This window comes from Capra hircus, chromosome 14, assembly GCF_001704415.2.
Source record: "Capra hircus breed San Clemente chromosome 14, ASM170441v1, whole genome shotgun sequence".
NCBI lineage: Eukaryota > Metazoa > Chordata > Mammalia > Artiodactyla > Bovidae > Capra > Capra hircus.
The window spans coordinates 54,799,226-54,809,699 of NC_030821.1; the positions used below are offsets into that span (position 1 = coordinate 54,799,226).

Below are 10,474 nucleotides of genomic sequence, written 5' to 3' on the forward strand. Positions count from 1 at the left end.
CTCATTTGAAAAGACCCTGATGCTGGGAAAGATTGAGGGCAGGAGGCAAAGGGGATTATAGAGGATGAGATGGTTGGATGGCATCACCGACTCAGTGGACATGGATTTGGGTAGACTGGCAGTTGGTGATGGATTGAGAGGCCTGGTGTGCTACAGTTTATGGGGTCGCAAAGAGTCAGATACGACTGAGCTACTGAACTGACCTGAATTATGAGGAAAAATCAGAAAAACCCAGTGAAGGACATTCTACAAAATACTTCATGTTTTGAAAAGATGCTCAACATCACTCATTATCAGAGAAAAACAAATCAAAACCACAATGAGGTACCATTTCACGCCAGTCAGAATGGCTGCTATCCAAAAGTCTACAAGCAATAAATGCTGGAGAGGGTGTGGAGAAAAGGGTACCCTCTTACACTGTTGGTGGGAATGCAAACTAGTTCAGCCACTATGGAGAACAGTATGAAGATTCCTTAAAAAAAACTGGAAATAGAACTGCCAGACGACCCAGCATTCCCACTACTGGGCATACACACCGAGGAAACCAGAATTGAAAGAGACACGTGTACCCCAATGTTCATCGCAGCACTGTTTATAATAGCCAGGACATGGAAGCAACCTAGATGTCCATTAGCAGATGAATGGATAAGAAAGCTGTGGTACATATACACAATGGAGTATTACTCAGCCATTAAAATGAATACATTTGAATCAGTTCTAATGAGATGGATGAAACTGGAGCCAATTATACAGAGTGAAGTAAGCCAGAAAGAAAAACACCAATACAGTATACTAACACATATATATGGAATTTAGAAAGATGGTAACGATAACCCTGTATGTGAGACTGCAAGAGAGACACAGATGCATAGAACAATCTTTTGGACTCTGGGAAAGGGCGAGGGTGGGATGATTTGGGAGAATGGCATTGAAACACACATAATGTCATATGTGAAACGAATCGCCAGTCCAGGTTCGATGCATGATACAGGATGCTCAGGGCTGGTGCACTGGAATGACCCAGAGGGATGGTATGGGGAAGGAGGTGGGAGGGGGGTTCAGGATGGGGAACATGTGTACACCCGTGGCGGATTCATGTTGATGTATGGCAAAACCAATACAATATTGTAAAGTAACTAGCCTCCAATCAACATAAATAAATTTATATTAAAAAAATACTTCATGTTTTTCAAAAGTCTCTATGGCAGGTTCATAAAATATCAGGTAAAGATTTTAAAAACTGTTACTAAATAAAACTTAATACCTTAGGTTGGATCCTGGAATACACACAAAAAAATTGAAACAGGTATTAGTGGAAAAATTGTTGAAACACATCCTAAATTTATTCTCCAGGCTTATATTAAGTTATTAAATTCTTCAGTATTTCCCAGGAAGTTTAAACCTGTAAACTAGGGTTCTTATTGTAATTTCTACACTGAAACTGCATATGCCAACTGTCATTATTTAAAATACCAGTTGAAGTTTTGTTTTCTATGTGAGAAAAAAGTCAATTAATATGTTCTTCTTGTTTAGCAAGGAACTATATCTGAACATTTATACTTACAGATTCTTCTGTCTTACACTGTTTACTATTCAAATCTGATACTTTGCTTCCTCTGAATTTTTTCTCAAAAGGGGAAAGAAAAAAGATTGTTTAAAAAAATTACTTTTTTTATCTTCGAACTTGATTTTCAAGAGTTAAATGTAAAATGGTAGATGTGATGATTAAAGTTAACTACTGAAGTGGTTTGTGATTAGAAACTATCATTCAACAATCATCCTGAGTCTACTCAGGGTTTTTATTTAATTTGTGATTTCAAAAGACACAATTCTTTGTTTCAACAAATCATCAGAGATGACATTACACTGTACAAGATGAATTACACACCCAGGTTAGTGGACAGGCAAGATGCATATGAATGGGCCGTTGATATTTTATTTACTTTTAAAACACTGTTTTGAAGACTGGCAAATTCAACTCTGAGGTTCTTCATCAGCTGGTCTTTCAGATAATGCTCCTTTTCTCAGACACAATGCTTTTTATCTTAAAAACAAGCCATAATATAAACTTTTTAAACATACATTTGTTTTATAGTCTTTGCATTTATATACATGTTTGTGGACATGTGTGTACAGTTTAATATATTACTAGCATTTTTAATGAAATTCCTATTACTGATGAATTAGCATCCCCCCATAGTCTCAGCATGGTGAAATGCTGAGTCAAGGCCTGCAGTGACACTTGGCTTCCTTTCTGAGTACAGCAAAGTTTTAAAGCCCTTTGTTCTTTACAGTTCTGCAAGTTTGAAAATATATTCTATTAGATTGAAGCAGAGTTTGAAGAGCAAAGAGTGCACGAATACAATTTTGGTGCAAAGTTCTTAATTAGGAGATAGGATTTAAATGGCCCTGAAGGATTTTGACGGAGAGAATAAATTCATGCCCTTATTGGAATGGAAATTCTACTCAAATTTAATTAAAACACATCCCTATCAGTTTTTTTCCTGTCCAAGGGGAAATGTCCCATTTCTATCTCATCCTTCAGAGGGAATCCGAGGACCTGAGCAGAGTGGCCCTCGGCCACAGGAGGGATCAGGACAGCTCCTGAAGGATTCTCAGATGATTCGTACCAAGCATGCCAAGTTTAGGGCAGGAGCAGGAATCGGCAACCTTTCCCTCCTAATTTCAAATTCTCCCTCGTCTCCTAATAGCTGGATGTCTGAGCAAGTTACCTAACTTCCCTGGACTTCTGTTTCTGCTTCTGTAAAAATTAGTTCAAACCTCTCAGGACTGCAATGGACACTCCTCAAAGGATAAAGTTTATTATGTAATACATCTTTGTTGTTCTTATTTCATAATATTTGAGAAATTAAAAATAAAATCATTTCTGAGGATATGCATTCCTACTTGTCTTATTCTCCATGTAATTTACTCTTTGATGATGCCTCCGATGTTTCTACTACCAATTTCATTTCTCATTGTTTCAGAGAAATGAACTTCCTAATCAATGCTAGACTTCTATTTTGAAAACCTCACATTTTTGGATGGAGTTTCCGAGTGTGGTAAAGTCAAATCTACATCTGTAGTCCTGACTTTTCTCCGAATTTCCATGTTTCTTGCAAGGGGAAAAAAAATAGTGCCTGAATTCCTTGTCATTAATGCAAACTAAGTAGACAACTGGATCATCTCTAGCTTTGCTGTTTTCCATCTGCCTTCTACCTTTAGACCATTTGAACGAGCTGTGAGTTCTTTGGGAACGGGGACTGCTGCTTTCATCTCTGTTCATACAACCTGAGCAGAGTGGTAGGTGGTCAATAAATCGTCAAATAAGGGAGTGAATGAACGACTGAAGAATGAAGAGCTTTTGCAGTTGAAAAGGGTAAGGACAATGGAAACAGAAGGGAAACAAAACTAATAAGAAAACATATTACCAATCGTTCCCTCTTTAGCTAAAAGAATGGTTTGGGGCTGGGGAATTGTGATGGAGAATGCCAAGTTTTCAATTCTGTTAATAATTAACTTACCTCTAGTACGCATTTCTCAATCTGTAAAATAGTTATTCTCCAAATATTTTATATCATCACAAGGGCTTCTTGAGATAACCTCAAGAAGTAGAAATAAAGGGTTTACCCATTTCAAAAATTTCAGACTCAAATAAGCTAGCAAAACAGTATGCAGAATAGAGTTTTGTATCTGTCTTATGGTGCCTTGGCCTCTTTTGTTCCTATTCACCTCCAAAATTGCCAGCTGAGACATTTAAATACTAAATACTATTTAAATACTGGCGCAATTCTAGAAGATAACATGCTTAGACAGTAAAAAGTCCTTGCTGAGTGTATAGTGTTTGTTCCAGACCTAGAACTAAAACATGAAAGTCCCTGTCTAGATAGACCTTGTACCACCCACAACCACCACTGTATACCAAGCTGAAGATGAATTTATGTATTTCTAATATTTATAGTTTAAAACAATTATATAATATCTATATAGCACTGAATCATTTCCAACATACTTCAGTTCAGTTCAGTCCAGTTGCTCAGTCGTGTCCGACTCTTTGTGACCCCATGAATTAAAGCACGCCAGGCCTCCCTGTCCATCACCAACTCCCGGAGTTCACTCAAACTCACGTCCATCGAGTCAGTGATGCCATCCAGCCATCTCATCCTCTGTCATCCCCTTTTCGTCCTGCCCCCAATCACTCCCAGCATCAGAGTCTTTTCAAATGTGTCAATTCTTCGCATCTGGTGGCCAAAGTATTGGAGTTTCAGCTTCAGCATCAGTCCCTCCAACGAATATTCAAGACTGATTTTCTTTAGGATGGACTGGTTGGATCTCCTTGCAGTCCAAGGGACTCTCAAGAGTCTTCTCCAACACCACAGTTCAAAAGAATCAATTCTTCGGCTGAAGATGAATTTATGTACTTCTAATATTTATAGTTTAAAGCAATTATATAATATCTATATAGCACTGAATCATTTCCAACATACTTAGACTTTAGTAATTTTTATTTTTTGAAAAAATACAACATTTAAATAGTTCTCACATCTTACAAACTTGCAATTCAATTTGTAACCTTACAAATCACCATCATTAATTTCTATTCAAGAGATGATAAATTTCAAGTTCAGCAACACATAAAATGGAAACAATGCATGTGTCCACAACACAGCAAAGAGGCACAAAACCAAGCTCAACAAATACAATGACAGCTAAAAACTTTTCGAAGAGGGCAATAGTATATGAAACCTACTCCATTTCAATTATGAAATTAAAAGCCCAAAGACGACCATGATCAAACAGTGATGATCGTTAACACCAAGAGACAAGGGTCCAGAAGAATGCAGTGTATCTCCTGAGGATGTTTGTGTCTGGTCTATGTGAGTGACAGCCCCCTGGCCTGCAGACGCTCCACCCCAAGTGCTTCAATCACTCACATGTTGTAGAACTCATTCTTAAAAACTTCTTAAGAGGATCCATTTTCCCTGTGTTATTGTCAAATCCACATTTAAAACAGAAAGCAGAAAAACTTTGAAATATGTAGTGGCAATTGCATTCACATCTCAGGGGTGTTATTTCTTAGAATGGGTAGTAATACATTCTACCTTGCCGTCTTCAAAGTCTTTAAAATGCCATCTTCTATCATTCTGAAGGAGACATTCTAAAATAATCTAGAAAAGAAAGTCTATCCCCATAAGTTTTCTAAAATTCTGGGCACTTGCTATCAGAAAAAATTACTTTAAATGAGGTTGTTGTGTTGACATCGCTCTTGGTTTTTAGGCATATTTAAGTCATTATTGCATGTCAGTCACCATACTGGGTTTGGGGGAAAGTGGCCCCACTCCTATACACAAAGGAGAAGGACAATTAACCCCTCTGATTAAGAGCTCTAGTAAACGTGGCAACGGTGACCATAACAAGGACCCTTCTCAACTGGGGTTAAAGGAGATCCCGGAGGGCTTCCTGGATGAAGTGATATCTAGCTTAATATCAGCAGGATGAGAAATCAACAAGACGAAGAGGAAAGAGAAGACCATTTCAAGCAGAGAAAACAACTTACGGTAGGACTTAGAGGTAAGAAAGATCATGGGACTGTTTGAGTGTTATGTTTTGTTGTTTCATTGAGCCATGCGGCAGATAGGATCAGAATTTCCCAACTAGGAATGGAATCTGTACCCCCTGCTGTGAAGGCTCAAAGTCTTAACCCCTAGACTGCCAGGGAAGTCTCTCTGCCCCAAGTTCTGCTTCTCCTTCTTCCTCTCTGTTATTATCTGTGATTTCACCTTTCAGGTTTGGGTGTCGTTAACACCTCAACTGCTGCTGGATTCCTTGCGCTGATAGGAACATCTGTGGTTCTGTAAACCTCTGTACACCCTGGTAATTATTTCCTTTGTAAATTAAAAGTTTCCTTAAAATATCCTAACCTATGGGTGTCATCTCTTTCCCCTTAGGGTCGATCCTGATTGATCCAAATGTTAAACTTTTATATCCTAATGTTTAAAAAGGAACTTAGACTCACAGACATAGAAAAACAGACTTGTGGGTTGCTAAGGGGTAAGGCAAATATTTTTTTTAACAAAAGGAACTTAAAGCACAACATTCTTATTAAAGAATTTAGCTTGTTATATTGTTTTGTGGGGCTTTTGCTTTGTGTTATTTTCTTTCTATCTTGCCTAGAAAACCCCACGGACAGAGGATCCTGGAGGGCTACAGTCCATGGAGTCACAAAGAATGGACATAGGATCCCCTGGAGAAGGGAAAGGCTACCCAATCCAGTATTCTGGCCTGGAGAATTCCAGGGACTGCATAGGCTATGTGGTCGCAAAGAGTTGGACACGACTGAGCGACTTTCACTTTCACTTTGGTGACTAAAAAGAAAAAAAAAAAGGCATTTTTACTTATTTTTGTAATTTATTGTATTCAAATGTAGTTGATTTACAATGTTGTATTTATTTCTGCTTACAGCACAGTGACCCAATTATACATTATATGTATATATATATAGAGAGAGAGAGAGAGAGAGTTTGTTTTGTTTTTTTTCATCTTCTTTTCCATTATGGTTTGTGTGTTGTTTTGTTTGTAAGGCAGTATTTGAGACAGTCAAATCCTTCAAAATGGCAGACCTAGACGCTGGTGGCTCAGATGGTAAAGAGTCTGGCTGCAGTGCAGGAGACCTGGATTTGATCCCTGGTTCGAGGAGATGCCCTGGAGAAGGAATGCAACTCACTACAGTATTCTTGCCTGGAAAATCTCACCAATGGAGGAGCCTGGCGGGCTGCAGTCTCTGGGGTTGCAAAGAGTTGGACACAACTAAGCAACTTCACGTTAGACAACTAGAAACTCTACACTGTTTATCTGCCTTTCTATTTGTCTGAATATCATCCACCCATCCCAAAGTTATGTTTGAGATTTATAGGGCTCTTTGTAAAGTTAAGTGAATCAGATGTTTCACTCATAAAGTCAATGGAAAAGAAAACCATAGGGCAATTATCTTTCATTACTGCTGAAAACTAAGTAATGGTTGCACATTGATTTTAAATATCAATTCACCTTTTATTCTGAATAGCTTTTGTTATATTTTTTTTCCCAAAGTACTTCTTGAGAAATTAATATGTATCTCTAAGGGCATTATTCTACATCATTCATACCACCTAGCATGCCGTGAGGTAAAGAGCAAGTGATTAATAACTGCTGGCTGATTAATCTGTTCACATAATTAATTGTTTGTGCGATTGACAGTTCTATAGTTATATATGCAGGCAGGTCATCTTTACCTTTATTAACTCTGAAAAATGTGACCTTTTTGCATTGCCTCTTTAGATAGATTAAAATAACACTCATTGAGGGACTATGTGGTAAATACCATGTATAGGAAAGGTCTTTCTTCACCCTTTTCCCACCCCCATAATCAATTCACACATTTAAATATCTGAAGACTTAGAAATGATTTTCTGAGGCTTAACCCAAAAATATCAGTTTAGATAGGAATGAAAGGTTGCTGATGCAAGCTATGTGCTATGCCGCGGTTTGTGTCCTCTGGAGGAGAGCGATCCGGGGATCAGAGACAAGGCCTGACCACTTGGAGCTTTTGTGTAGCAAAGTTTTATTAAAGTATAATAGAGATAGAAGAACCTTCTCACATAGACATCAGAAGGGAACAAAAAGAGTGCCTGCTTGCTAGTTTTTAGCAAGGCATTTTATGTCTGTTAGCAAGCTGCTAATCAGATAAGAGAGACACTTCAAGGCTAAGAAAGTTTCAGCAGGCTCCTCTCCCTGTATTTTTGAGACAGGATGGCACCAGATGTGCCATCCTTTGGCCATAAAACAATTGACATGAATACTGGTTTGTTGAGCCATTATCAAGCCCAAGGTTTGAGAAAAGAAAAAAAGTTAGTCTTAGGCAGAACCATTTTGAAGAAAGGCAGATTCCAAAGCAAATATAATTTAATTAACATAGCTTAAGAAAAACATTTCCATGAGAAAAATGGTATTGGTTAGCTCAAGGCAGAACCAGGTGTTGCCAACACAGAATTTAAAGTGCCTTTTGATTTTGTGCAGAAAAGGAAAAAACATCTGCCAGTTTATTTCCACCTGCCACTTGGGGACCTCTGGCTTTCCTACCTGTTACCCTCTCAGGAGATATGTTTCAAACTACAGAGTCCTTGTTAAGCTGATAATAATTTCTCTGAACATAAAATGTAAAGTTAATTTATGTGTTTCTAATATTTATTAAAATCATTGTCATATCCATTCTTTTGTTGTTTTTGTTCAATCTGCTAATTTTGGGGAAAGTTTTTAATGCAACAAAACCTAAATGAAGTATTCCACCTCTAACTGGCATATAGGAACATGTCAAAGACCCTAACCCCTAACAATACAACCACAAGTCACTAGGCAAACAATCTATACAGTAGAACCTTGTTGTGTAGCCATCCTGTATATAAGAGTTTACATCTGCTAATCTCAAACTCCCAGTCCTCCCTGCCCCAACCCCCTCCCCTTTGGAAACCACAAACATGTTCTCTATATCCCTGAGTCTGTTTCACTTTTGTAGATAGACTCATTTGTGCCATAGTTTAGATTTCACATATAAGTCATATCATTTGGTATTTGTCTTTCTGACTTACTTCACTTATGAAAATCCATGTTGTTGCAAATGACATTATTTTGTTCTTTTTGATTGTAACATCCATTCTTAACAGACTTATCTGTATTGTTAAGTTGAATACTTCGGAAATCTACTCTAATTTTTTAAATTATCATTTATGACCTGAGCCCATATGGCATTTAATAATCCTAGAAATTGTCATCAGCAATTAGAATTCAACAGATGATAAGGTTGACAGCTTTCAGAGGTGTTAGAGAGCAACAAATGCAATGGAAATAACGTACATGCTCATATAAAGTAACAGACGTCCCCACTTACATGAGCCCACACACAAAAGGATCCTTAAAAATAATGCCATACGGTGGAGCCCCTGAAGCTCCCTGGACTGTTGCATCTGGTGGTCCAGCCTCCTCATCCTCACTCCCACCCTCCCTTCCTAGCAGTGGGAAGCCCACCAGAGATGCCAGAAATATGCTTACAAAAATGACAGCATTCTTGGCTGCATTGTTTAACCTCCTTCTCTGGATCAGCAATCAGATTTGTGTGTGTGTGTATTTTCAGTGTTTAGTATTTTGTTGGAAAAACAAGGTAACTGACACCCAGCCTAATATTCTGAATTCCCCTTCTGCAGGGGATCTTCCCAGCCCAAGGGGAGTGAACCCAGGTCTCCCACATTGTAGGAAGATTCTTTACCATCTGAGCCACCAGGGAAGCCCCAATATTCTGAATAATTATCTTCATTCTAGACATTCAGATAATACTGAGCAGAATTACCTGGAAGGGCAGATGAAGTCAAAACCAGGTGCTAGTCATCATAAATACGAGACCACAAATGCTGTTGAAAATCTTTATAAGAAGGGGAAAATTCTTTCCTGGGTTATGACAGGACCTTGAAATCTAGAGAAAAGGGCCAAATACATCAGAACAACATGAATTCAGCCTTGTAATAGAGTGATGTTTATGAGCTCAGAAGAAAATAAAGACTTCCTTACTGTGGGATTCAACACCAAAGAAGGGGGAGACCAACTATACTGAAAACAGTTAAATCCTCTCAGGATGTTCATGACAATTATCTGCGGTGTGCAGGTCAGTTTATGAAAGCAGGTGACAATACAGAAGTCACACTAGACAGCTTGAGATGGCTGCTTGTAAACTATGACCCTGAAGACCCCATTTACTTGGGAGAAGATTTAAGAATGATGTAAACCAGGGCTAGTGGGTAGAGGAACAGGGCCAAGAAGCTGTGAGGGTTTATTACTATGATTACTATTATTTTTCTTTATTTATTTGCTTATTTTTATTCAAGGATAACTGCTTACAATGCTATGCTGGTCTCTGACATACAACAGTGCAAATCAATCATAATTTCCAACAAAGCCCTCTCCTCTTGAGCCTCCCTGCCTCCATCCCACCCCTGTAGGTCATCACAGGGCTCCAAGCTGGCTTCCTTGGGCTATACAGCAGCTTCCCGCCAGTTATCCGTTTCACACATGATAGTGTACAGATGTCAGTGCTACTTTCTCAGTTTGTCCCAGCCCCTCCTTCCCTTGATGTGTGCATCAGTCCATTCTCTACATCTGTGTCTCCATTTTTTCTCTCTAAATAGGTTAATCAGTTCTATTTTTCTAGATTCCATATATATATATATATATACATTAGCATATATCAAGAATACATTCTAGTATTCTTCATGACTCCTGCCAAAACCTCAGTTTACAGTCATCTCTATGAAAGAGATGTATGATATCTGTTATGATATCTGATATATGCCACCTGTTTTCCTCTTTCTGACTTACTTCAGTCTGTATAACAGGCTCTAGGTTCATCCATGTCACCACAACTGACTCAAATTCACTCCTTTTTCATGGC

At 38.3% G+C, this 10,474-nt stretch overlaps 1 pseudogene; it reads left to right on the forward strand.

Annotated features, from left to right (window-relative positions):
- The window catches only part of LOC102189772, a 155,512-nt pseudogene extending 145,691 nt beyond the window's left edge, over positions 1-9,821 (forward strand).